The following is a 27656-nucleotide window of genomic DNA, read 5'->3' on the forward strand; positions in this document are numbered from 1 at the left end:
TAAAGAATTAAACTGATATCAAAACTATGAAAGTGCAGGTACCTATGAAGTTATATCCCATATCTGTGCCATTCTGCTAAGTCTTACTTTTTTTTTTTTTTTTTCTTCCTTCTGGAAGTCCTATTTACCTCTTCTCACAAACTAAGAATGGGAAGAAATTTTTTCCATATTGTGGATATATTGCTTATCTGGGGCACAGAATAGCTGGACGCAATCACAGAAAATGGGTCTGGAAAGTCCCTTGCGGGGATTCATTATTCACTAGGGAAACATTGTGTAATGCAAGGGAAGAGAAGAAGGTCTGAGAATGTAGTTTATATATTTCTGACCCTCAAAAGCAGCTCCGTAATAAGTGATCCTATTTCAAAATCCACATTCAGCTAATGGAAATTAAAAAACAAACAAACAACGACAACTAAACTCAACCACAGTTAAGGGAAAATAATAATATCAAGGACCATGTAAATTCTCAAAATATTTCAACATTTAACACTAAGTCCTAGCTATTTTTATTTATATGCTGATTAGTTAAACACCTTTACAGCTCATTTTTAGATGAATTTTGCTGTAGTATTTTTATCCCTAAAATAAAAATGGAATTAATAGATTTATCCACTGATGTTGGACATGATTCGTTATCCTTCTCTGCCGTGGATTAAAACCTTTAGAGAACAAACATTTATCAGCTGGAATCAAGACTTTTCTTGGTTTCCTTTTTGTCTTCTGAGATGCGTTCCAGACTTTCAAAGAAGCCACAATAAAGCTTTTGTTTTCTATTTATATGCTCATACATTATTTTCATTTGTGTATCTATAACCAGATTAACATTCTGCAAATTCACATGGAAGTATAATCACTTTGTTCTTCTTTTGGGATAGTGACTCATAATTAAATACATGCAGCTGAAAGATGAAAATGTGGAGTTGAGACTGTAATGCTGGAGTAAGGGGAAAAAGATGGAGACAGATGTTCTAAGGCCAGCATAGATGGTAAGAATGAAGACTCAAAAAATTAAGTTCATGTTTTGGTGGATCCACAAATACCCCTGTATTTACACCTGGTGTTTTATCCTTGGGCTTCAAAATGGACTTATTTTTCCTGTGTTAAGGGCTTTGTGGGGAATAACATTTAACAGTGACTGTAAAAAAAATCAGACAGTGTGATAACACTCACTTAAGTATCAAGAGAAAGAAGGTTAATTAAAATCATACTAGAGACTGATATTCTGGTTAGAAAGTGCAGTAGAGTAGAGGTATTGAAGGCAGCCAAAATTCAACACTTTGCTGTTTACATAATGAGCTAACTCACAGTTAGTATTTGTTGTGAATTGCACAGTGAAAGAATTTCATTTAAAAATGCCTTTTTGTTGAGTCTTGAGTGTCTTGTCCAAAATGTCTCAGATTTAACAAACTTTCAGAGAATTTGAACCTGACCTGGATTCTGAACCTGGCCAGATGTAACACTGCCAGGCAGTGTCTGGCTCCAGCCGCCTGCAGATTCCAGTGTCTGCAGCTCTTGCTCAGGGAGCTGCAGGAACCTTTCCAGGGTAAGGCTGTGCACTCCAGGTCTGCTGCCCGACTGGACTTCACCACTCTGCTGGAAGGGGGCTCAGGCTCCTACCATGGAGCCAAGACTGACAGCACTGGAAGTTTTGGAAAAGGCTTCCTAGATCTTCTGTGCAGACCTTTGCCACCACTCAAGCACAGGCTGTAGGCATGGTCTCCTCCATCCCACAGCAGAGTCTCTTCGTGGCTTCTTGTAGTGGAGCCAGGCACGGAGGCAGAAAAAAAGGTGTTAGATTTGCTATTTTATAAGCCCCTGCCTAAATTCAAAATATGTCCCTCTTGGGGACAAATTGTCCCTTAAATAAAAGCACTGTATTTCTTACAAATTCTGCTGATGCTGCTGAAATGTCAGACATGATCACTGTAATCATTGTTTTTAAGGAGTCAGCAATGTTCATGGTCATATTAGAACAAAGTTTGGTCTGCTTCAAACTGACCACATGTAGTAAGAAACTACAACAGCATCTAAATTATTTTTGAAAAAACTTTAGAGATGTCCTTGTTTAAAAATAGGTTTTACCCACACATTTTTAAGCAATTTAAACTCTTTACAGTTTGGGTCATAATAAATTATATTTATACTATTGAGTTTAATCACTTGTCTTTAGGTATAGGATAGGCAATTTCCCTGAGTTTTTTGAGATCTTTCTACTAAGGTCTCATTTGTTCATCTGGTAAGTTTCCATATGAAGCTTCAATTTTATTAGAAAGGAAACTTTCTTGACTCACTGTTTCCCTGCTACACGCTGCACTGCAAAGGAAAAATAGGTGTTTTCACAAGACATCTGAAGCAAGGTGATCTGCCTTTGCATGCAACTCTTGCAAATGCAGTGCTGCAATATTTTATAAAATATGATATCGTGAAATAGATATATCCTTGAGATAAATTGTAGAGTATTAGGAAATTAAGGTCTTAGCCAAACAGAAGGTGGATTCTTAAAGTATCTTGTATCATTCATGGCTTATGTAACATTTTTTATGTGGAAGATCTGCTTAGAGTATAGCAAATGACCCACAAATGGTAAAATATACCTGGTCTGAAATTGAAATGCAGGTAATTTTTTAGACATTTTACTTTCCTTAATCTTAAAATTTGCCTGTGTTACAGGCAAATTTTCATTAAATTTGACCATAGTAGGTCTGACAGTTCTTGATTTTATGTGCCCAGTATATAGGCAGAGGAGCATATGACTGACTCGGGTAGGTTTCCCATGACTTCTAGATTCCCTCTCACTGGGCATCCCTGAAGGATGTTTCTAGGCTATTAGACTTAGAGCAACCCATCCATCTGGATCAGCCTGCGCCAGCTGATGACACTGCTCAGAATATCAATTTCATTCAGCAGCTGCAAGCTCAGGGAATATACTTCTGGAGGCCGCACAGAAAGTGTGCATCCCAAAAAATTCATCTGGAATTTTGAGCTTGTGAAAAAACAAAGAAGATGCTGGTTTCAGTGTGGCTCAGGCAAACACTATATTTCCAAAATATGAGATTTTCATAGAATCATAAAATGGCTTGGATTGCAAGGGATCTTAAAGACAATCTACTTAACAACCCCCCTGCCATGGGCAGGGAAACCTTGCACAAGACCAGGTTGCATTAAGGCCTATCCAGCCTGGCCATGAACACCTCCAGGGATGGGACATCCACAGCTTCTCTGGGCAACTTGTTCCAGTACCTCACCACCCTCTGAGTAAAGAACTTGTTCCTAATGTCTAATCTAAATCTGCCCTCTTTTAGTTTAAAAACATCTCCCTTTGTCCTAACACTATCTGCGGATGTAAAATATTGCTTTTTTTGCAAGTCCCCTGTAAGTACTGAAAGGACTTTTTCATTAATCCAAAGTCCTTCACTCTGGATAGATCTTGGTGAATTTGCATGTCATTGCACATGGCATTGCTATATATTTGGATAGAACAGGAATGCTAAAAAAACAAACAAACAAACAAAAAAAAACAGCTTGCTATTTAGATAGAGAGGATGGAGACCTTATTCTGAGGCATCACCAAGTATTGTTCCCCAGCCATTGTTGCTGCACTTTCAGCAGATAAACTGCCATTTTGTGTTTCATTTCAGCTGCTGTTCTGTGTATCCTCACTAAGTGAGGACAAGACCATCCCCTTCAGCCCTTGGCTCATCTTGCAAGTTGGCCCCAGGGCCAACCGGGTATGGGTCAGTGCAGACAGCCACTGAATTCCTGGGTTGTTCTTGCCATAAGTAGACATGGTCCACACCTGAGAGGACAAGGGCTGAAATAAACAAATATAAGAAAAATGTTTATCTTATTATTTCCTGGGCTTCTTCAAAATTAAGAGAGCAGCTTACAGTGGCAAGCTGTTCTTTGTTGTGAGCGGAATCTTGCTGGCTTTGTTCAAGGAGGAATTTCATTTTCTGGCCCTTTGCACAGTTAAAGGAGTCTGGACATTTCCTAGAAGTCTGAAGATTTTTGGCTACTAGAAACACTAGAGATTTCCCCATCCTGAGAAAAACCACAGCCTTCTCCGATTACTAATATCATTGAAATCCACTGTTAGAAGTTACAATAAAATAACATTTCCTAGAGATCACTCTTCCCAAAGACAAGTTTAAACTTACAATCATTACTTGGAGAGGGGGAGGATGGGACTGAATTGTGACCAGTACCATTTCTGTGGATTATGCATTGCCATAAGTGAAAGAAACATTATATCCAACTTGGGCATACTGTTGAAATGTGAAGTAAAGGATTTGGAATAAGAAAGGCATTTCTCAAATGGCTTTTTCATCTTCTCCATCATTCAGTCCTGAAGCGTTCAAGAAACATTGTCATCTGTCAGACTTAAGAGATAAAGGAAAGCATTATTCAATTCTTGAAATATTTCAGTGCCCACACATCTTCAGTTCTCATGGCTTTTTTTTTTTTTTTTGTTCAGCCATTTGTGTCAACGATATTATCTATTCAGAGGAGTATGAGGCAATACTATAGAATGTTAAGTTCTATAATGTCTTTCATTTCAAGTACTGCCCCAAACAAACACTTTAGTAAGTTAAACAACATAGCTAGAGAACTAAAATTGTCCAGAGGGAGAAAGGGGCAAGGAAAAAGCCAGTGTTTTCAGCTGAAAGTGGGTAAATGACAACAAATGGCAACTTCTGAGGGCTGTTCTGGGATGCAAAAGAGGATACATGAGGTTCTTGTAATCTCATTGTCTGTATTTCAGGGGATTTTTTAAGGGCAGGCTGCTCGAGTAGAATTTGGAAAAAGGAATTTCCTGCCTCTTCCAAATGCAGGAAGAGGCAGGAAAATGAGACAGAATGGCATTTTAGTTCTAGCCTAATCAGTTGAGATCCAACCTTCTCTCATATGTTTCTTTCAGGTTGAATTCAGTTGAACTTGAAGGGATACAGTTTTTCAGACTGGCATAAATTGATGTAACTCATTAATTTTGCAATGTAATGCGGGTTTGTAGAAATTAGATGCCTGGTGTATCAAAGTGAAGATACTAAGGAGTTTGTGATTTTCTTTTAGCTGTGAGCTGAAACTTTACTCATTTGGCCTGTGAGATTTTTGGTACTGCAGGGTAAGATCTGATACTCTACACAGAGTTTAGCTTCCAGCACAAATCTGAACTTCAGGTTCAAGTCTGAAGCTTCATGTTAACCCAGATCTGAATTCTCTGTCTTCAGTATGTTTCTCTCTCTTTAATTCTGTTCCTGCCATATGGATACAATATGCTGATATTGTCTCACTAATCTGCTCCTGATCACTGACTTGATAGATGTGTATATGAAAGTAAATATAAAAACAGAATAAAGCCTAATTACATTGAAGTCAAATCTTTGGCAACTGGCTACTGAAAATAGTCACTAAGATAATTTTTAAGTCGGCATTGTGCTACCATAAATATCACTAGTAAGTGCCACAGCTTTATGCTTTCCACAGGAAGTTATATATAATCAGAGCAGTATTCTCCTTACAAAAATCAGATCAGTCAGTCAGTGATTTATGTGGGTAGATTTGTCATCCTCATGAGAGTCATCAGCTATGCTTTTTCCTTTTGACATTTGGTGATCATTAACAAAGTACATCTTTCATATGCAAGATATGTATATGCTTGAATTTGATACTAATATGAAATTGTACTGGGAAATACTATGAACTCTTGATGCCTAATGAAAGAAAAATATATGTTTATAATCATCTAGACGCTATGGAGTTCAGATGAACAGGGTGTAAACTCTCCCCTCCTTGTGTATTGGAATGTATTTTCAGTGTTATACTATTAGCATCATTTTGTGAGTGAAGAATATTAAAGGTAGATGTAAAATAGAAGAGTTCCATTTGCAAGAGACAGACTATTCTTTAACAGAATTTTTAAAATTGAAGAGATGGTAAAGATGAATATATTTGCTTACATTTAAACATTAAATTAATCTTCACGTAATCCCAGTAGCAGACATGACATTCCTTAACAACATCTTCCAGTATTTAGGTTAAGAAATACAGAACAGCAGTGTTTGTAATGGTATTTAAAAATTCTTAGCTATTGTTCGTGTTTGAAGTTCTGCAATTCTACCTCTGAATTTATGAATGTATTTGTCAAGCAGTTATATACTCTAATCAAAATCAAGTACTTTTGAATTAACAGTCTTGCTTTTGGACTTCAGTCAAAGCATTTCATTTCAGCATTTCAATGACTGTAGAGAAGTAATGACAGCAGCAGCTGGCATGAGTCTCAATGATACTTTTTAAAGGAAACTTTATGTGGGAAAGCCAGCTGGTCCGCAGATTGCATGACCTCACTTGAGCTGGCTGCTAGAGGAATATGCAACAGGAGGGTGAAACAAGGGAGTATTTCCTGCTGCTTTACCCTGCAGTATTTGCCACAAGTACTGTTACCATAAACCCTTTATGTGTTCTTTATTCATCCATGTGAACACTCTGCAAAGAAAGGTCAGGGAACTATAGAGCTAAGCTTAATACTGTTATTGAAATAGACTGTGCAAGCAGACCAGAATCCAACACATGAGAAGGTCTGATTATCTCCACTTATACAAACTACCATCATATCTAGTGACTCAAATTAGGTCCAGATGAACAGTTGGTTTCCTTAGGTGAATTAAGAGTTTTCTAAGGTATAAAGGGAAAGCTAATCCTCTGTCTTCTGAAACAAGTTGTGAATACCCCAAGGAATTGGAAAAAACGGACAGTCCTCTTCATGTATAATCTCATTTATTTGCCTTTTAGCATTCTCAGAAAATCTGAATCTGACACAGCTGCAGCAATTCTCAAAGTGTGAGCTAAATACTCTGGGCTGTGCTGCTCAAGAGAAATACAAAGGAAACCATTCACCCTCCTCCATATTACGTTATATAGATACACGACAACATTTTAAACTACAAATAAAATATTGTTATCTTAATACCTGTTTAACTGAATCCTGTAGATCCAAGTCCTTCTAGTATTTTGCTCTACTGGTGTAACCATTTACAACCACTGATACTTTTGCACTGAGCATTCTAATGGCACCTCCTATACGGGCTGGATTTGTTTAAGTGCTAACCATATGACTTAATTTTTGCAACTTGCTTTGTTTCTGAGAATGTTTCTTCTGCATAAATATAATTCTGTTTATGTACATAATGATAACAATAGTTGATAAAACCAAAAGTCCAGCTAGCTTAAGGTCTTGCCCCTACAATTGTGGCTGTTAGAAGAATTTCAGAAAAGAGTAAACAGGTACTACTATTTCTACGTCACACTTTCCCAGCGTTCTGTATTTCAAATGCTTCCTAGGTCAGCAATAATATTTCTTCAATAGAAATATAAATAAAGTATCCATTATGTGGGCACCTGTCTTATAGAAAATAAATATATCAAGATTAGCCCAAGTGCACATAAATGTGTTGTCAGAGTTTTAATATGTACATAGAGAGATACTTAGCATTCTAATGCAAAAGTGGATGCTTGATATACAGGTATGTAGACCATGGCAATATGGAGGCCTACTATATATCACTGTATATCTCCTTAAAAATGTTACTTACTGTCTACTCAGTATACCTTTGCCAGTTCCAAACATCCAGCCTTTGTGTATCAGTCCTCAAAACCATGATCAGTTGAAAAAACATGTAACTTCATAATTTAAAAAAATAATCTTTAAAAAAGTAGAAGGGATATTTTCATCATTTTGAGTCCTAGGGATTCATCTGGGGCACATTTTTGACTTTTTTTTTTTTTCTTTTTCCTGGTAGATTTAATAGGAATTAGTGTCCAGTTCATGAGGTATCATGTAGCCACATCTTCCAATAACCTGAGCTGTAAGGAAAGTACCAGATATAGTTATTCACACCAAGTCATTCTTTACGTAAAAAGCTTCAGTCAGCTTTCACAGCCACTGATACATTCCTTCTTTATGATGCTTTAGAAGTTCCAGACAGAAGAGGAAGTGCTGAAATACTCAGAGAAAGGCGCTTCTCTGCCCCAGGATGGAGTTCTGGCTGAAACTCGGTGTGAACTACTACCAGGGATAGGAGACCGTCCCTGGGTGGGACTGACTCTGGCTTCTGCAAACCTATGGCAGCTGAAGACTTCAGCTAAGATGCAGGGCAATAGAGTCTGACCTTTTGTGCACATTCTTCCTACAATAATACAATAAAAATGCAGACTGTTATTTCTGTTTTGCTAAGTATCAACTGCGAGCTTGAAACCATCCAAGAGTAAGACTAAAACACTTTCCCTAACCTAAAAGCTAGACATTTAAAAAGTAGGCAAAACCCCACAAGTAGGAGATTAGGGATAGCAGTGTGTGCTACAAAAAGAGGCATGGTATTACAATACTGATGGGAATTGGTATTTGTGAGTTGGGTAGAAAATGGAAACTTTCCAAGAACTTCAAGGAAAAGGCAGCATGGTGTGTGGTTTGTGCTGTCAGAAAACTTTGACAGCCCTCGGGTGGAGATAGCCTTTGGGAAGGTCAGAGAATGGGCTGAGGGAAGAATCCAAAGAAGTCATTGCTGAATTTACACAAAGTGTGAAGTAAGGTTAAGAAATAAGGACAGAAGCATAAAGGAACAGAAGTCTTTCTACTTACTGAAATGACATTTGCCAAATGAAGCATTGTTAATCAATGAGAACAAGTGAGAACAATTCCTGAGGAGACATCATGGAGCTCCTGCACATTTAATACTTGCTCACCTGTGTACTTATAAGATCAGAGTGGGAGAACAGTCCCTGTGTCCGGTCAGCAGATTTCTTTTTGGCATGAATCTGTGCTTCCCTTCCAGACCATCAGAGAAACTTCTGCTGAGCAGCATGTTGTTGTGTTCAGTGACAGAGCAGAAGACATTGTAGCTCTTTTGGATATTTGTCCAGCTCTGTGCCTGCACCAAGCCACAGCTGTTCCTACTGAGATAGACAGGTAAAGCTCCATGTCATGCTTACCAAGCTTTTCCTATTCAGTACGAAACACTTACATGAAGTTAACCCAGAGCAGACTATCCATATTGTCAGGTATCCAGAAATTCAGTGGCTAGTTGTTTTGTGGGGTTCGTGGTCACCATGGTCCTTGCAAAACAGAACTGTAGTCTCTGCTCCTCCCTCTGGAGCACCCTCTGAAACACGTGCACTGCCAATTACCATTCATGCCACTTCATTCATTTCCTCTGTTTGCTTCTCAAAATATCTTGTACTTTCAAAAGGTTGTTTCTAAAAAGGCTGAATGGTGAACTTTGTCTCATGGTCAATAGTAACCCAGATAAGAATGAACAGGCACGGCAGACTTTAAAGAGTTGGATTCAAGTCAAGTCTGCCAGCACAGCTCATTGGCATACCAAAAAGATCAAGATGTGAGTTATGATGTATCTCCTGTGTGTTGTAATTTTTGGAACATGGAATATTCAAGGAGAAATATTAATGGTGGCCTCCTTGTATTTCTGATGCAATTCTGATGCAATTCTGATGCATTATCTAGAAATCATACACAGTTTTGAAAAATTAACAAATGGAGACATTTTGTGTGCTGTTGAAGAAATAACTTCTTTGAGAAATTTATTTGTTGTAATAAAAGCCTTTTGCAGAATTTTTCTACTTCCAGTTATAATTTTGTTAGGACACTGTAGTAAGTCTAGAATGGAGTTTTTAGTGAAGATGAAACATTGTTGCAGAGCAGATGACAACTCAGTATGCAGAGCCTGATTCCAATCACAAACCTTAATTAAAATTTCCAGCATCCTAGAAACTTTTAGTGTTCTCTCTTTTCCTCTCTTCTTTTTATTTTTGAAGGGCTTTGTTTCATGTTGTGTCGAAGCAAGTATCAGAACCTGGAAATTTCCACAAAATTAAATTCCTGTTCTCCATTCAGCTTCAGTCATAACCAAGAATCATAGATTCCTTTGAGGATTTTTTTTTTCCTATAGAATCTGGTAATATTTAAGCCTATCATAGCCTAAAATAAATGTGCACAAAAAATGAGATATGATTTTTCAACTATTTTATGAGACAATAGAATTTAACCCATAAATTTACAGGCACAGCTGTGCCTTCTGCCAAGCCCAACAAAATTTATGGAAAGCAGTCATCTTATTTTTTGTCTTGGTCATCTATCTTACATGCAAGTGTTCCTATTCATGCTGAAAATAAATTCAACACTGAAAATAAAAAATAAAAAAAAAAATCAGTATTTTAATAAGATTTTTCTGTGGTGACAATCAAATCCAGAACTGTCCAATGATTTTGTGAAGGAAGTGATTATCTCCACAGAGAGTCTGAAGTGACTACAGACAGACTTGGAGAGAGCCAACAGAACTATAAGCAAAATTTGTGTCTATCCATAACGTTGATTTTGGCACAAAGGGAGATGACTGAGCAAGTGCAAGAATAGGAAATAGTTTGACTTTACATCAGCAATTTTTCAGTGTTTGGAAGAGTCCTGTGAATAAATCTGCTAGAGAGAGAAAATCCCCAGATGTCTCCACAAAATTACCTCTCAGCAGACAAAGGGTGGTGAACAGTGGCTTTCTGGGAGAGCAATGGCTACAGCTGAAGCAGGCCATGCTTTAGGCAGGACCAGGGTACGTTTTTGAAGGTGATCCAAGTAAGGAAAATAGGGAGATGATAGGAAGTGGGGAGAGTAACAGCAAAATCTAGAACAGCATTATCGGATTTATTAAATACCTTACTTTCTCTCCTGTGATAAATGAACATGCAAGGCACAAGGGCACATGCTCTGGGCTTGGGACTTGTTTACTTTTCAGGCCAGAAATAGATCTCCTGAGTTTGTTCGGTGTTGTCCTTGAATTTGGCAATACTATCTCTTGCCAAGCAAGGGCAACATTTTCGGTGCTGTTGCTACCTTCTCCATGTCCACGCATGATGACAGGCTGAAAGGGCTGATTGAGTCAAGCAGAAATATTTCATATATTCTGTTTTTTGTTTTCTAGCTTTAAGGTTGCTCCCTCTTTGTACTGGAAAAGTATGGAAACAGCTTCTGGATTGCCATTTAATAGAATTCCCCCCCTAAGATAAGCAGAGGATGGGCACTTATATGAGATCAGCTGTGCCTCTGTATTTTATTTTTTTTTTTTTCCATTTGCAATTTTGGCAAATGTGCTAAGATAACATACACAGATTTTTGCTTTCATTCTTGTCTTCACTATTTTAGGATTCTTTTCTTATAAGCAAGAACCCATTATCATTTGGAAATTTTAATTTTAGAACAAATATTTCAACATCTTGTAAACATAGGCCTGAATAAGAATGTGTTTACAAAGCAGTTTTGGGGGTGGGGTAGAGAGTTGTGGCATCATGAAAATCTAGAATTTTTTTGCAGATAAGAAAAGACCTTAGTACCTTCTGTGAATATCACATCTTTGAGGGGGGAAAAAATCTCAAATGTTTTCCAGCTTCCCTCGGGTATAATCTGAACAAATACCTTCTTTCTACAAAACAGCTATGCTCCCTTTCACAATGAACTCTGTACTCATAATAAACTGGAAGAGATTTGTTGGGTTTTTTTTTGGCAGTAAAAGGGGGACAGTGATACTTGCAGTGGAGTGTATATCCTATCATATGGGTGTAGGAGAGCTGCAAATAGAGCCTTTTTTTTTTTTTTTTTTTTTTTCCTACACAGAGGTATTCACTTGGGCCCAATTCTTGCAGACACTACTCTACATGCGTTTAACTTCTGACACATGAGTAATTCAACTGAAGTCAAACACATATGATTCCACGAACCCCTCTTGGGAAAATAGTTATTACTGCTGGGAATATTCCATGGAGCTATATATATGCAGGCTACCTATATCGAGAACAAATGTAGACAGTGTTGCCAGGGAACCCCAGGACTTTTGAAGGCAAGAACAGACTGAGAGGGTCTGTCCTCTGCTGCTTACACTACAAAACTACACAGTGTGGATTATACTCTGCCCCGCAAGGTCTCCCTGCTTATTCTGCCTGCATTTCACTGCAAATCATTCTTCTCAGCTGGGTGCACGGCTGCAAGAACACCACAGGTCATTTAGGCTGAGCAAAGATGTCCTAACAACAACTTGTTTGAAAAAACAGGGATGGCTTTATAACAAAAGTCATTCCTGAGCACCTAGAGTCCAGTACATCCTTATTTGTTTTGGCCTCAGATGTTTCTAAAGATTTGGCTACAGAATTAAAACTTGCCAGTTGGGTCAATAACGTTAACCAGGTACCTTCCTCCTCTCTTCCACCATACTCAAATACCATCCTTGCATATGGGCCAGAATATTGCTATTTATGTCTTTCCCTGCTGTTGCTTTTTGACCCTATCACCACTTGTTTTCTTCTTTCTCACAGTTGCTTAAAAATCAAGATTTGTCTTTGCCTTCAGGGCATTTCTTGATTTAAGTCTTTTACAGTCAGGGCGGCTGTAGCTGGTGTTGAGGAAGATGGCCACAGAGCTCAGACGACCACTGCAAACTGTTTTCTGTTTGCACCCCATCTTGTTGTCGTGGTGTCACCTCTGCCTGACTTGTTTGTGCATTTTCACTCAACCTTTTCTTCACCTGCTTCTACACTACCATGTGGGATGTGCTTTCTGACTGAGCCAAAAGCCCACAATACCACAACTCTTCCATATTTGTCTTTTGCTGTGTACAAGATCTTAGTCAGCGGACACAGTTAAATGTAACTGTATACACAAGGATTTGTAAACGTAATATATGTGTATGCTGGCAACTGTGCTGCTTAATTTTGTCTGTTGTGTGGTTAGCTCTTTAGGCAGACTTGTACTTTCCTTTGCATGGGGATTCTTTAGATGACACAATGAATATTTAAAAAAAAAAAGGAACATGAATTCACACAGCTTTGGTCTCTTGCGTCTGAAAATTGTAGATACAATCTTAAGAACAAAGACAAAAACAAATAATTGATGTGGGTCAGGAAAACCGAATGCCTCTGTAGCTAATTTAAGGGCGAGAGGTGGAAATGAGGAGAAGTCAGAGTGCCTTAAGAGATTCCTCATCTGCCCATCAAGGCTCTGAGGTTTAATTCCTCTGTGCCAGTCTCCACCTTGTCATAGAACCTTAGAATCATAGAGCATCTTGGGTTGGAAGGGACCTTAAAGGTCATCTAGTTCATTATGTAACACAACAGTATTGCTTCACAGTGGTAGTTTAAAAATTAATTGGCCAATATTTATGAAATTAGTTTCTAAATGCTAATGAGGAACAATACAATTTTCTCAAATTTGGCTGAGGAGAATTTTATACTACATTTTGACTCCATTTCAGTGAAAGTAATGATTTTCTATTTCAGTCTGGCTACTCAGTGAACAGGAAGTAGGTATACCAATGAATTCATTGAAAACGCTCGGTAGGGTAAATGCATGGAAGCAACTGGTGCAAAAACTAGCCAGGTGTTTTCAATTATAGAATAAAATCTGATCTCCTCAGAGAAAGTAGGGACCACACTCTCCTTTAATAGAGGTGATCTGGCTTAGGCAGTTGATTTACTCTTTGTCAACTGTGCTGTTCAGATGGAAAGAGAGAGGGAGAGACTCACCTGTTTCTTTCTTCCAGTGAGTTTGTTATTTCAGATTTTTCAAAGAAAAAAAAAAAAGGCAGTTCTATTTTATTTAAAATAGGTATTCTGCCTGTCCTTGTTCCCCCCCCCCTCCCCTCAGTAGGATACTAGAGTAAAGTTAAAGTATGGATTTTTAGTGTGTCTCATCTTTATTTCAGAAACTTCAGTAACAGACTCCCTCAATAGGCAGCAAGCTGTAATACGGGATATGCCCCGATAGTCTGAAGAATATGGGTAAGTGTAATATTTTTAAATGATATTAGACGTAGGGGGTCAAATCTTACTTTTTTTTTTTTTCTGAGAATTTTGTTCTTTCATATAAGGGTACAGAAGTAAGCCTTGAGTGAGTTCCTGTGAGTGCTGGAATTTCATTCACCCACACAGTATTGTTCAAACATTAATTGCTGTGGGAGACTTCTAATGTACGAGGGGCTGGTAACTGAAGAGTGTGTTTGTATAGCGTGTTACAAAGATCTTGGGGAGAGTGAGGAGGACAAGGAAGGTACCTGCATGCTATGGCTGTTTTTCATTGCATTTCCCAGTTCACTTTTTGTTGTTGTTGTTATTTTCTGTGAGTAGAAGTCTAAATCTGTAAGAATACTGCTGCTGAAGAGCTTCTCCAGGTGCTAGTATTGTCCCTCTGTCCTTAGTAACTGTGTGTATTAAAAATGCATAGATTTCCAGCACCTTGATGACAAGAGAAGCGTGATTATCCCAGTTTTAAGGACTGGACTTGTGACACAGTGTGTCTGTGCAACTTTCCAACAGGACATAGTCTCTGTGTGAAGATCAAAATTAAGTTCACAAGTGCTGGATCCCAGTTCAGCTCTGGCCTGATCTTCCACTGCATTGGAGATGGAGAAATTGGGCCTTTCCTAATCCAGAATGAAGCTTCTTCTCTAGCACAGAAGTGCTGGTTAGTTTTTAACATATGAGCAACAGCTATATGAATGCAGTGCAGGATAGATCCTTGGCTGATGTATGTTGGCCTGACTCCACTGAAGTAATATGAAACTATGAAAATTGTCAGCAGCTGTGGATCTGCTGTGTTGTGTATGCTCACATTCATTACAAGAAATCATTCTCTCTATGAATGATGAACGAGCTCTTAGAAAAGTCTTATTCATTCTAAAGACTGAATCTTTGGTCTCTCAGCTTTCCCCAAGTATTAAACACTGTGGCCCTTACTTCAGCTCTTTGAAGCTGCGCTGGAACATAACCCTTCTTTTCTTTTTTACTTCTTTCCCTTGAACAGCCTCGCTATCAGAGCACTTGAGTGGGCCTCCAGAAATCTGTTCTTGCTACAGGTCCCCTTCAGCTGATACTTTAGACTCTCTAGTTTTAGGAGGCTACAGATTTACAACTGTGGCCTGCTGCATGTGGGTGAAGAGACTTAATTTTTCAGTAGCTCCAGTACTACAATGATGCAACCATGACTAGTCCTACAAATAATGTGTGTGCATGTATATATGTGTGTATTTGTGTTTATATGTGTATATACACATGCTTTGAGTCTCACTCACACTTGTGTCATGATTTGGGCACATGAAAAGAAAAATAAATAATGATAAAGTGTAATAATTTAGGATTTGGCAGGCTGAAGGGTGCTATCTCTTTGTGCAATCTCGCAAAATCATGATGAAGTGTCTAGGCAGGAAAGGGACAATGCCCCGAAGCTTATTTCCCCTGCATGCATGTGTGTTTTTTCTTCTCCTCTGTATTTTCCTGTGCTTTTTACCACTGCAAAAATTCTTTTAAATCTTCCTGCCATCAAGTGGTGCATATGCAAGTGATTTAATTTAAAGAAGATCAATTATGCTGAAAACAAGAAATTAATAATGTTCATTAAAGTGATGATTGTTGTTCACATCGAAAAGACTTTTAGCAATATACAGACATATAAATTAGAAGCATGTACTGGTGTATATGCAATAACAAGAAGAGGCCCTTTCTCACAATGTAAATATATCCTGACTGTCAGTCAAATCTCAAGCATTTCAGTTGAATCTGAAGAAATAAATCCAGTGAAAATTATGAAAGTTTAAACTGTACAAGTAATTGCTGAGTCACATGGAGACACGTTCAGGTGGTGCTCACAGTGGCAGCTCTTGTACTAGATGAGTTCTCCTTTTGTGTTAGGTGCTGCACAAACACTGGGCTCAGTAGTGAAGAGAAATTAGATGTTAAGATCTGCCTCATTAGACAAAGGCAGAGGAATCTCAGTGTCAGTGGCAAAAATGAAAATTCCTTAGTGCAGCTCCAGAGATGAGGGAGGAATAGGAGGCAGAGTTATGGTCAAAGTCTTCCTATAAATGTGATTTAAAAAAAAAATAAATAAATAAAAAAAATCCAGTAGTTTATCTGAAGTAATCTTCCATTTTTTCACATGGGAAATTTAAGTAAATGAATGGGGGGGCAAAAAACTAACAACAAAAAGCCCACAGTAAAATGCAAACTAAAGCCTGTTAAGGCCAGGATGAGACCTTACTTCTTGGGTTCTAGTTTCTTGCAGTAACTAGATCACACTGCATCCATCAGTGTCATTCATCATGTGTTTTGGTCGTCCCTCTTCTGACCACTTTATTTGTTCAAAATGATTCATCAGCATAGATTGTCTTGAGTCAGTAGAAATAATATACTCAGTCTACAAAGTTCTCTCTCCCCTAAAAGTCTGCTGTTCCTAATTCCCAGATAAACAGGAAGACCTCCCGTAAACACGATCGTTATATGTTTTTCCATATTTAAGTGGTGTCTCTTAGCCTGTGTGATCAATGCCTGGCTTGCTTGCCCTTTGTAGAAGCCTGAGTGTTTAAAGAAAAGCCAGTGTTTCTGCACAGTACAAGAAAACAGACATTGTCTATGGATGGCAATTATTCAATTACTCCAAATATTTTTATTATGTTCAACGGCTCTGCTCTTTTACAGCAGATGGTGTCAGCTGCAGGTTGTTTTTTTTCACCATGGATGTTTCTTTTTTTTTATTTTCCTAAAATCTACTCATTTTCTCCTTAGAGCCTCAGCCACTTTTGCCAAAAAAATTTTTTTGTTTTTATTCCTTGCAATGGGACATAGAATGGTGTTGAAAGGTATTGTAGCTGGCATAGCCTGCAGGTGCTGTGAAGCTGGGTAGAATACTTCAGCTCTTTCTCACTCTTTTAATCTTGGCTTACATTCATACTGACTTATTAAAAACAAAATGGAAAAAAACCAACCCACCCAAATATTTCAGCTTGATTTTTATCATGAAAGAGCTTTTGTGCCAAGAAGACACCTGGCTGGTTTCAGAGTGCTGTTTTCTAATATGGCCAGATTTCCAGATTATTTATTTTTCCAAGTGCCATGGCAGACTTTTGAGGTCTGAACATCAGTTACCTGTCCACAAAAAAATCAAAAATATAGAAAGGCTTTCTAGAATCACCCCATCCAGAGACTGTGGTATGCTGACAGAGGGCACAGTTATATCAGCCAGATGAAGATTTAGAATCTTCCTGTGTTATTATGACTTCACCTTTTCATCAGTGTACTCCAGGATCTTTATTTTCCTTATATTTCCAGTGTGGTTTCAGACTTCTGTCTAGTGTTTATCAGATCTTGCTTAGTTTGAACACTTGGAGACAAACTCCTGAACTTACTGATTCCAAACCATAGGATTATGGCAGTGATACAAGAAGTCAGGAGCCGACTGGAAATTCAGTTGCAGAAGTGAAATTCAGAACTACCAGTGTACTGTGAGTCCAAAGAGGTGTTTCCAGTGAGAAAGCTTGGAAGCTGTGATACTACCTTGCCAAGAAATGAAGCTGTGGCTGTCAGTTGCTGTTGTTATTGTCTAAAAAATGACAATGGGTGGCACTCAGGAGATTCTTCCGTGATCTTGCAACAGGAAGTTTTAGTTGTGACCCACTGGAGTAAAAGGGCTATCGAGGATGTACTGAGTGGGCTCTGTGGCAGAATGAGACTGAAATAACTGCTCTTCAGTGTTATGCTTATGAAAGAATGCTTCTGAGGCGGGCTGTAGACTCCTTACTGGTAGTTCCTAGAGAACTCTGGACATCATATTTACAGCAGCCCTATGGACATACCTACTTGCTCAGGCACACTCTGGCTCTCCAGTCTTCTCTCTTTTGATAACATTGGTCCAAAAAGAAAGCTCTAGAGTCTCTCTACCAGTATTCTGATGTTGCCTACCATAAATTTGTTTGGGATTTGTAGTCTATTTGAGCTCAGACTGAGAGCTTTTTTTTTTTTTTTTTTTTTTGTAGCCTGGCTCGGTTATGGGAAATACATTCTGTAATACAGAATACTCCTCAAGTGCTCAGTCACATACTGTGACTATGTAACCAAGAAGTATGTTTCTATAATATGTAATATAAATGAGGACCTTGGAGTATAACATTCTCTGTACTCTTTTGTTAGTTGTTCTTTTTATACTATGGAAACTTTTTATTTCACAAAGAAATTCACCCTGACCAGAATCAGGTGTCTATTGTCTCTGAACCATTTCATCATATGAGTACAATGTATTTTTTCATTATGCCATCCTAGATAATTTACTGTTTCATCTCAAAGACTAAGCAAGGTTGAGCCTGTGTGGTATCTGGATGAATGCCTTCCAAGAAAAAGTTAGTATCATACAGGAAATAGTGTTGGTGATTCATGACAGAATTACGACTGTTCAGATTTAAAGTACTTCAGAAATAATTAATCTTTTAGATTGTGAAGAGGTGAAAAAGTTGAATCATTCTCTTTACCATGAATCATAAGGTTTTTCTGGTGTCGTGGGTAACTTGTAATTTTTGCTTTTTATTCTTTTTCTTTTTTTTTGTGGGAAACCTCTCTCATATGAATCATGCTATGTTGTTCTACAGTTGCCCCTTAGCAGCCTTAATCTACCTGATTCTCTCTCAGGTGTTTGTAAAGTAGGATGCATTTCGTCATAAATCCCTTGGCCTACCACTGCCACCCTTGCTGCCAAGGCAACCAATACATTACATGTATTCATGGCATGGCAGGAGCAGAAAACTACATCATGTAGAACTAACTCACTGCTTAAGTGAGCTGAGTAGTAAAGGCAGATAGCTTTTTAATATGAATCACCTGTGTTGAAGAAAATTTTGCTGTCAAAAAAAAAAAAGGAAAAAGAAGAAAAACTTTGAGAAAAGTACTTGATAACTCCTAGCAGGAATTGAGGATATGGATCAGGATGGGTAGGATGCTCAGGGAACGAGATTTTAAAATCTAAAAGAAAATCAACTTTGCACTGCCAGTTTTCCATTAAGCTCTCATCAGCTTTTATATTTGTGTCAAATGGGAGACATGAAGATGAGAGGCTCACTGACAGTTACAAAGTGAGCCGATGATCAGTGCGCATTATTTTCCTAGTTTCCTGGTTTTGCTGTACTTCTGAAATCTTTTTTTTCCTTTTCTGTGTGATTTTAGGAGATTTTGTTTTTCTGAATTAAAAAATAAACTACATATCCCATTATATGAGTAAGATGCATCTCTACCAGCATAGACCCTCTCCTTGGTATAGGCTTTGCAAGGCCTGTCACAGCTGTCAAAGCCTTATCATGATCACTTTGTGCTAACAACGACACAAACTGGGCCAAACTGAGGCTGACCTCAGAAATAATTTAGCTGAATTTGGATTACAGACTTGCTTGGTCCAATGCATATTTTTTGCCCAAAGAGGCAAAAAGGGATTTGCCAAAGAGGCAAAATTCAGAGGGGGTGATGCACCAGATGGTTGTGCTGCCATTCAGAAGCACATCAACAGGCTGGAGAAATATGCCTGCAGGAATCTTGTGATGTTCAACAATGGGAAATGCTAAGTCCTGCAACGGAGGAGGAATAACCACGTGCACCAGTATATGCTGGCGGCTGTCTGTCTGCAAAGCAGCTTGGAAGAAAGGGACCTGAGGGTCCTGATGGAGACAAAGTTGAATGTGAGCCAGCAGTGTGCCTTTGCAGCAAAGAAGGCTAACAGCCTCTTAGTCTGCATGAGGGAGAGCAGTGCCAGCAGGACAAGGGAGGTGATGCTTTCCCTCTACTCAGCACTGCTGAGACCCTACCTGGGGTGTTGTAACAGGGATCCCAGCACTGGACACAAGAGAAGCATGGACCTACTAGAGTGAGTCCAGTGAGGGACCATGAAGTTGATTAAAGTACCGGAGCATCTCATATGAGGACAGGCTGAGAGAGCTGGACTGTTCAGCCTGCAGAGGAGAAGGCTCAGTGGGTTCATGTATAATATCTGAGGGGGGAGGGGGGGATAAAGATGATGAGGCCAGACTCTTACGGGTGTTGCCCAGTGGTGAGACAATAGGAACAAGCAAACACTGGAAAGTACATTTTAGCAGAATAGGGGGAAAAAAAAAAAGGCTGCTTAACTGGGAAGGTGGTCAAATACCAGAACAGGTTGCACTGAGAGGTTGTGGAGTTTCCATCATGGAGATACTCAAAATCTGACTGGATAATGCCCTATTCTAGCTGACCCTGATTTGAGCAGGGGGCCTTGGACCTCTGAGGGTCTTGGTTAACCTCCACCACTCTTTGATTCTGCATAGCTCTCTATAGGTAACTGAACTGTCTAAACACAGTGGGGAAAGCTAACTGCCATACTTTGCATTCCTCAGCAAAACTAAGGTCAGTGGAGTGACCTTTTGAGAAGAAAATGTAGAGATTGAAAACCTTTTGAGCTCTAGTAGTTGTTGGTTTGTCAAATCCTCTGCATGAGAGAAGTGGCAGAAGTCACATACCTTGAAACTTCTACCAGGTGAGACTATCTCTTCAGAATAATTGTGGAGATCAAGCCTCTTTTGGCATAAAGGTGGACTGCACAGGTCTCTGCCTGTGGAGGCAAATATCTGTGATTCAGATATTGCAACACAAAGGGACACATTACTAAAGCAGTATATTACATGCATTATTTGGAAGTAATAGTATATGACAGTAACTCAAAAATGCAGTTTAAATTTACTAGAAAAAAAAAGTCGCCAAGAGGAGGTGACTCACTTTGTAATGCTGTTACTTGGAACAGTTTGAGCTGACCCTCTTATGTTCTAGAGCATTTGAGGGATTTATCCGCATAATGCAAGTGGGTGTCCTGGTTTGGTTGGAATAGATTTAATTTTCTTCATGGTAGCTTGTATATTAAGAATTTGTAAGGAAAATAGTGCTGATAACACAGAGATGATTTAGTTGCTGCTGAGTGGTGCTCAGCAAGTCAAGGACTTCTCTGTTTCTCAAGCTGCCTGCTAGTGAATAGGCTGGGGTGCACAAGAAACTGGGAGGGAACACGGTCAGGAGAGCTAACCCAAGGTGACCAAAATAATATATTCTGTACCATATGACATCGTGCTTAAACATAAAACTGAGGGGAGCTGCCTGGAGGGCTGCAGCTGGGCATTGGTCAATTTGTGGCAAGCAATTGTTCTGCATCACTCTTACCCCCTCCGCCCTCTTCTGTTGTGTGTGTGTGTTCTCCCCCTATCCCCCATTCTTATTAAACTGTCTTTATTTCAACCCATGAGTATTCTAACCTTTGCCCTTCCAATTCTCTTCCCCCCATCCAGCTGGGGATGAGAGGTGGAGTGAGCAAATGAGTGGCTGTGCGGTGCTTAGCTGCTTACCAGGGTTAAACCACAACCAGTGGGCACAGGAAAGTGAAATGCATGAAGCTAGGTTTGTTAGTCTAGCTGTGCTCTTCTGGAACGCTTATCAGTTCCTTACATATTTTTGCCTGTCTACAGAACCTGAAATTGGAGGTTTGTTGGTTTTGTTGTTCATACCTTCAAATATGTCTAAAACCTTAGAGAAAGCTGGGACAGCAATGCCTTCCCAGCATACTGTGTGATTTCACCCAGCTACTGCAGCAGAAAAGGCATGGGCCTCGGATTTTACCAGGAAAAGTGTATTTCTGCTTGCCTGCTGAAATAAAGAATTAGTTTTTATTGCATGGCCCCTCATTAATTTTTAATTAGTTGCTAGTTGGTTCCTTAACTCAATTCACTCTAATTAATTGATGTGATAAGATAGAATACCCTAATAGTTCTTGCTTACACACTTATTAATACAAATGAGTGGAATCACCATTATGCACCTGTTCTTGGTAATCTGTGCACATAATAGTGAATTATCACTGTCTCTCAGAAATAACATCCATAGTGATGTTTTGTTATTCCTTAATGCTGGCTGATAGAAGCTCATGTTATCACATTGCATAGGATGCTTTGGAAAATACAGTCACTCACTGTGACTGTGAACTATGGCTGAACTTCATACATCCAGAAGACATAGCTTTAATTTACTCGCTACCCCCAAAACATTTATCTAAATTCATGGCCTGAAATGCTGTAATTGGAAAGTGTCTTAGAAATATCAATATATTAAATATCACTAAGGTACAAAAAGTCAGAAAGCATAAAGTACATGAGCATCTCCCATTTTGCCCTTTTCTCACTCCCATTCTTTTTCTTGCTTTAAAAAAAAAAGAAAGAAAAAAGATAAAAATATTTGTCTTGTTTAAAACTTGTTTTCCAGAGCTTGAGCTTTGACCCTCCAAAAATACTGTGTTAATGCTCAAGCTCAGAGTTGTGGCATTTTGCATGTGCTGGAATAGGCAGAACTGATCCTGAGTGGTAGATTCTTGTTTAGGCTGTGGACATCTGAAAACTACTCCTAAATGTACATAGATGAACTCTTCACATAGAATGTTTTGGGTTGGAAGGGACTTTAAATACCATCTAATTCCAACCCCCCTGCCATGGGCAGGGACATCTTCCACCAGACCAGGTTGCCCAGGGCCCTATCTAACCTGGCCTTGAACACCTCCAGGGATGGGGCATCCACAGCTTCTCTGGGCAACCTGTTCCAGTGCTTCACCACCCTCTGAGTGTAGAATTTTCTTTTAATATCTAATCATACCTACTTTCTTTTAGTTTAAAACTGTTACTCCTTGTCCTATCACTACAATCCCTGACAAAGAGTCCCTCCCCAGCTTTTGTGTAGGCCCTCTTTAGATACCACAAGGTTGCCATAAGGTCTCCCTGGACCCTTCTGTTCCCTAGGCTGAACAACTCGAACTCTCTCAGCCTCTCTTCACAGGAGAGGTGTTCCAGCCCTCTGATCATCCTCGCGGCCCTCCTCTAGGCTCACTTCAACAAGTTCATGTCTTCCTTAAGCTGTGGGCCCCAGAGCTGAATGAAGTACTTTGGGTGGGGCTTGTGAGAGCAGAGTAGAGGGGGAGAATCCCCTCCCTTGACCTGCTGGTCACATTTCTTTTGGTGCAAGTGCACATTGCTAGCTCGTGTCGAGCTCTTCATCCACCAGTACCCCCAAGTCCTCCTCAGGGCTGCTCTGAGTCCATTCTCCACCCAGTCTGTGTTTGTCCTTAAGAGTGCCTGACTCACATGCAGGACCTTGTACTTGGCCTTGTTGAAGTGTATGAGGTTCACACAGGCCCAGCTCTCAAGCCTGTCAAGATTCCTCTGGATGGCATCCCTTCCCTCCAGTGTATCAACTGTACCACACAGCTTGGTGTCATCCACAAAATTCCTGAGGGTGCACTCAATCCCGCTGTGATTGTCACCAACCAAAGTGTTAAATGATACTGGTCCCAACACAGACCCCTGAGGGACACCACTTCCCAATGGTCTTTACCTGGGCATTGTGTCATCGACTGCAACTTTTATCTACCTTATCCGACAAGTGGTCAATCCATCAATTCCACGTCTCTTCAATTTAGAGACAAGGATGTTGTGCAGAATAGTATAAAATGCTTTACACAGGACTGGGTAGATGATGTCAGTTGCTCCAAATCCTCTCACCCAGTTTTACCCAAACTCATAAATTACGTATCTTGACTTCCAAAGTAATCCGGAATTGCTGATTATTTCTGGTGCAACGGTTCCTCTATTGTTATGTGTTGTCCCTCTAATTTATACTTTACCCTTTTCTCCTGTACCTCCTTCTACAAAGAACATACACAAGTGGAACACTTCCCTATCTTTTCTGTTGAGAAGTTTATAAGGACTTTGATGCAAGCAGCAGTGCCTTTTTCATTCTCATACAAATCTGCTGAGAGTGACCAGAAATCAGGACTTCATTGGTCTTACACACTTACAGACTGTCTGCTGTAGGCATGTTATGGTCTCAGGGAGTGACCTCTGGGAGTACGATATGAAGAAGTGCATACTGCTGAAACAGAAAGGATGTTTTATATAAATTTAGTTAAAATGTTTATGGAATGGATTGCTGAAAGTTTTTAGGAGGACCAATGGATTTCCATAGCCAGAGGGATATTTTCCTGCTCTCAATAGAGATAGCAGTGACTGGCTGGGCTTAATATTGCACTGAATGGATCAATTATGTGCAAAATTATTTTTGCACTGTAAAAAATGTTGGGGGGGGTGTTAATGTTATAAGGAACAAAATTTAATATGCTCAAAAATGAAAAGCAAAATCGAGAGATGTATCACAAGTACATGTAGACCTGTTAGGATGAAGAAAGTGAGTCAGCAGAGAGAAGGATAGAAAGTCTTAGGGGAAGAGAGGCTGAAAATTTGTACGTCAGGTTGTATGGCATTTAGCAGTGAGAAGAAGCTGAAGGAAATGCTTACTTGCTGCATGTGGCCTTGACATTTTGGCCGGTATAACAGGGAGAACAGCAGCTGCAACTGGTGTGCAACTGTCACTCTAGAGGAGCAGCTCCTACCAGATGTGAGCAAAGTAGAAAAAACCAAACAAGTAGAATGAGGATGTGAAAGTCAGTTGGTGCAGTGTATGGTGTTTCAGCCCTTTTACTGGCAAGCTCCTTCTTATAAGGAGCAAAACAGAGGCCTCTGATAGGAACTGCAGCATTTTTCTCTATGACAGGTGGCAGGAGTGCTGAGATCAAGCCTTGTTAGAAATATAAAGGTGTGGTTTTGCACAAAAAAAAAAAAAATTTCGTTTTATAGCTACGATAGATATGAGGACCACAGCTCACTTGTGAAGTGGAACAACTCAAGATAAACAAAAGCTTTCTTAGAAAGCATATAAAAATTTCTAAGGGACTGCTCCTGGTGAAGTCCGAGAGACTTTTTCCCTGGTATGTAGAAAGGCTGAAATCTTAGAATAAAGAAGAAAGGAAAAAAAAAAAAAAAGGAAAGAAAAGAAAAAAGTGGGGACAAATTGTTGTAGGATTTGGTCTTACAGCTTTTACTCATGCAAGTAGCTTCACTGATTTCCAAAAGCTTATTCCATGTGGTTAAGCATTGTTTTTCCCAAAGCTTAGGTTGCAGTGTTAGTTTCTTAATCATTTTCAAATATAAAGGTATTTGGAGCCAGATCTTTCTGCTGTTGAGGTAATGAACAGCACTTCTTACTTATTTCAAGGGTCCTTTAATCTTTTCAAGGCCTTTTTAATTAAAATGAATTATTTAGTATTTGTACAGCATGTTGAAAGTACACAGCTGCGTAAGAGCTAAGAGCTGTTGTTGTTATTCACCTCATTATTATCTTTTACGTTTCCTGTAAAACTAGTTATGACTTAGCAGCTAAGCTCCTCAGTTCTCAAGGAAAATAGACATTAGAAAATGCTTTGACTTTTTTTAGTAAGCCACAGTAAATTAATACTGCTGATGATTACAACAGTGATGATATTTTATGAGTACCAACTGAATCAATATACACCATTAGATTGCCATACTGAACTGGATCACGATCCTGTTGTTCGCAAGCATGGGCACATAAAAATGATCAGTTCTCTTTACACTCACAAACATTACACACCATGCATGTAAACTGATATGCCCTTGGAAAATGATAACCTCACACCAAACCTATGCTGGTGTCAGTCGTCATAAGATATATAGGCAAGTTGACAGTCAAAACTGGAAGGTCCTTCCTGCCAGATACTTCCATTATCCCTGTGTGCATATGTGTTTCAAGGATGGAGCACTTCACATAACAGTTATAGTAAATTGATCTATGTACAAGTGCAAGATGCCAGTCGTATTTGAAAAGCAATGTTTTTGAAGTTTTTATGCTGGAGTGAAGAATCCTTGCTTAAAATCAGGTGTGTGTATACTTCAGTATTTCGGAAGGTATTTTGAGGGGGTTGTAGAAAAATTATCTGATTTTGTTTAAAGTAGGTGCAACTTTAACTTCTTTTCTGTGAAATTAGAGTTCTGCTAGTTTCTGAAAACACTCTGCCAAATTTACTCTAGTACAGGTATAGTAGTAAATATAAAAGTGTAACTCTAAATGTGTCTATAAATATATCTTTTTATGATTGTATATACATACACTGTCTCGATGTTTTGATTTAAGAGTTTTATATAAGCAAATAATTTGAATTAATAATAAAAGTGGGATCAGACGATAGTGGCAGTGGAAATTGTATACCCCTAAAGTAAATGCTGCACAACATTATGTAAGCTACCACAATACTTGCCTAACTCTTAGTCATCTTTTGGTTTGGTTGTACCAGAAGGAATTTCTTTCATTATTTATTACGTGGCATGCTGGGCAGTACAATACCTTAGCTCTCGTTTTTTTTTAAAAATACATTGCAATGGATTGGATATAGTCTTTTTTTTTTTCTTGATTTAACAATGTTAGTCCTACCTGTACACTGTGAAGATGAGGGCCCTTTATTCACTTGTAATAAAACTTCGTAAAGAAAATCACATAAAATCTTGATAAGTTTCTTGGTACTTTTAGCATAAGGGAATAATAGGCTACTGCCTAGATAACTCACAAGAAATAGCACAAGATATTCCTATAATCAAACCTCACAGATGAATGGTATTAATTTGCATCTTGGCTGTGTTATTACTGTTGTTAGTAATATTTTACTTATACAGAATCTTTACTCTGAAAATATAAAAAAAAAAAAAAACAAAAACTTTAAAAAGCTCACTTAAGTTTCATGAAAACCTGTGTTTGCTATAACTCTTTAGGTAAATATATATATATGTATCTTACATGTATATATGTATATGGAAGCCTTGGCAGAGATTTTCAGTGGCTTATTTAAAAGCACACAGCAAGTTGCTTGTTGAATGGGGACAGGTTTTTTGACTCTTAATCTACTATTCTGTCTAAACTCACTTATTTCCACCTCCAACAGGATTCTTATGATATAAAGGGAATTATATTTATCTTTCTGAATCTCTGTTTCCTTTCATATGCCTGTTAAAATTTTGTTAGGAGAAAATGAAGACTAACGTTCTCGGGTACGTGCTCACTGCTGTTATTGAAATGGCCTGTCATGCTGAACGTCTGAACAAGCAGCTTTCATCATCTATAATGACTCTACCTTTTCCAAGAGGAGGCTAGCCGCTTGGAAATTTTTTGCTTCTTAAGGTTAGGAAGGTGGCATAATTGAGCAAACAACAAGTATTTAGGCAACTTTAAACAGCAAACCATACCTATTCAGAGCAAAGGACATGGTGAAGTGAAAAAAACAACAAAAAAGCCCAACACCTAAACCCTGTACCTGTGCTAAACTTCACTTTAAGACAAAGTTGTGGGTTTTTTTTTGTTTGTTTGTTTCTTAGTTATGCTCATTGGATTATCCTACTTTATATGCTTGCTTTTCTGGGCTACTTTAATACTAAATTATTAAGATCTTTATTTTTTTCCCTGTCTTTGACCAACACTGATTGTGGCAGCATCAATGGAATAAAGACCCAATGATCAAACATACTATTTTTCTACTTGTATCTGGTTTAAATGATTCTTAGACTTAATAAGATGGGTAGAGAGGTTGATGGAGATAAAACAACTATAGAACCCCAAATTCAAGTCCTTGCTGCTATATGACTGTGCGAATTGCTGAGTTCCTCTGGGATTCCACCCCTTTCTCCAATTCTTTCCTTTAGCCTTTTCTATTTAAATTGAAACCCTTCAAGGCAGGGATAGTCAATAATATCTACTAACACAACACTTAGTACAGTTTATTATATAATCTAAACACCATATTTACTATTTTAATGCACAGACCATAAAGGCCATGAATCATGATTCTAATTGGGAACTGTGGGAGGAAATAGATGGAACAGGTTGTTGGATAGTGC

At 38.7% G+C, this 27656-nt stretch overlaps 2 long non-coding RNA genes across 2 annotated transcripts; one reads left to right on the plus strand and one right to left on the minus strand.

The window, feature by feature from the left end:
• Positions 1-785: 785 nt before the first annotated feature.
• Positions 786-9405, minus strand: LOC121070843. The gene is made up of 4 exons (XR_005820261.1): positions 8743-9405; positions 7593-7863; positions 4161-4382; positions 786-1755 (listed from the first exon to the last, which is right to left on the minus strand). It is a non-coding gene; the product is annotated as an uncharacterized LOC121070843 (long non-coding RNA).
• On the plus strand, positions 8860-27084 carry LOC121070844. The gene is made up of 3 exons (XR_005820262.1): positions 8860-8965; positions 13755-13830; positions 26788-27084. It is a non-coding gene; the product is annotated as an uncharacterized LOC121070844 (long non-coding RNA).
• The last annotated feature ends 572 nt before the right edge of the window (positions 27085-27656 follow it).

Source organism: Cygnus olor, chromosome 5 (assembly GCF_009769625.2).
Source record: "Cygnus olor isolate bCygOlo1 chromosome 5, bCygOlo1.pri.v2, whole genome shotgun sequence".
NCBI classification, from domain to species: domain Eukaryota; kingdom Metazoa; phylum Chordata; class Aves; order Anseriformes; family Anatidae; genus Cygnus; species Cygnus olor.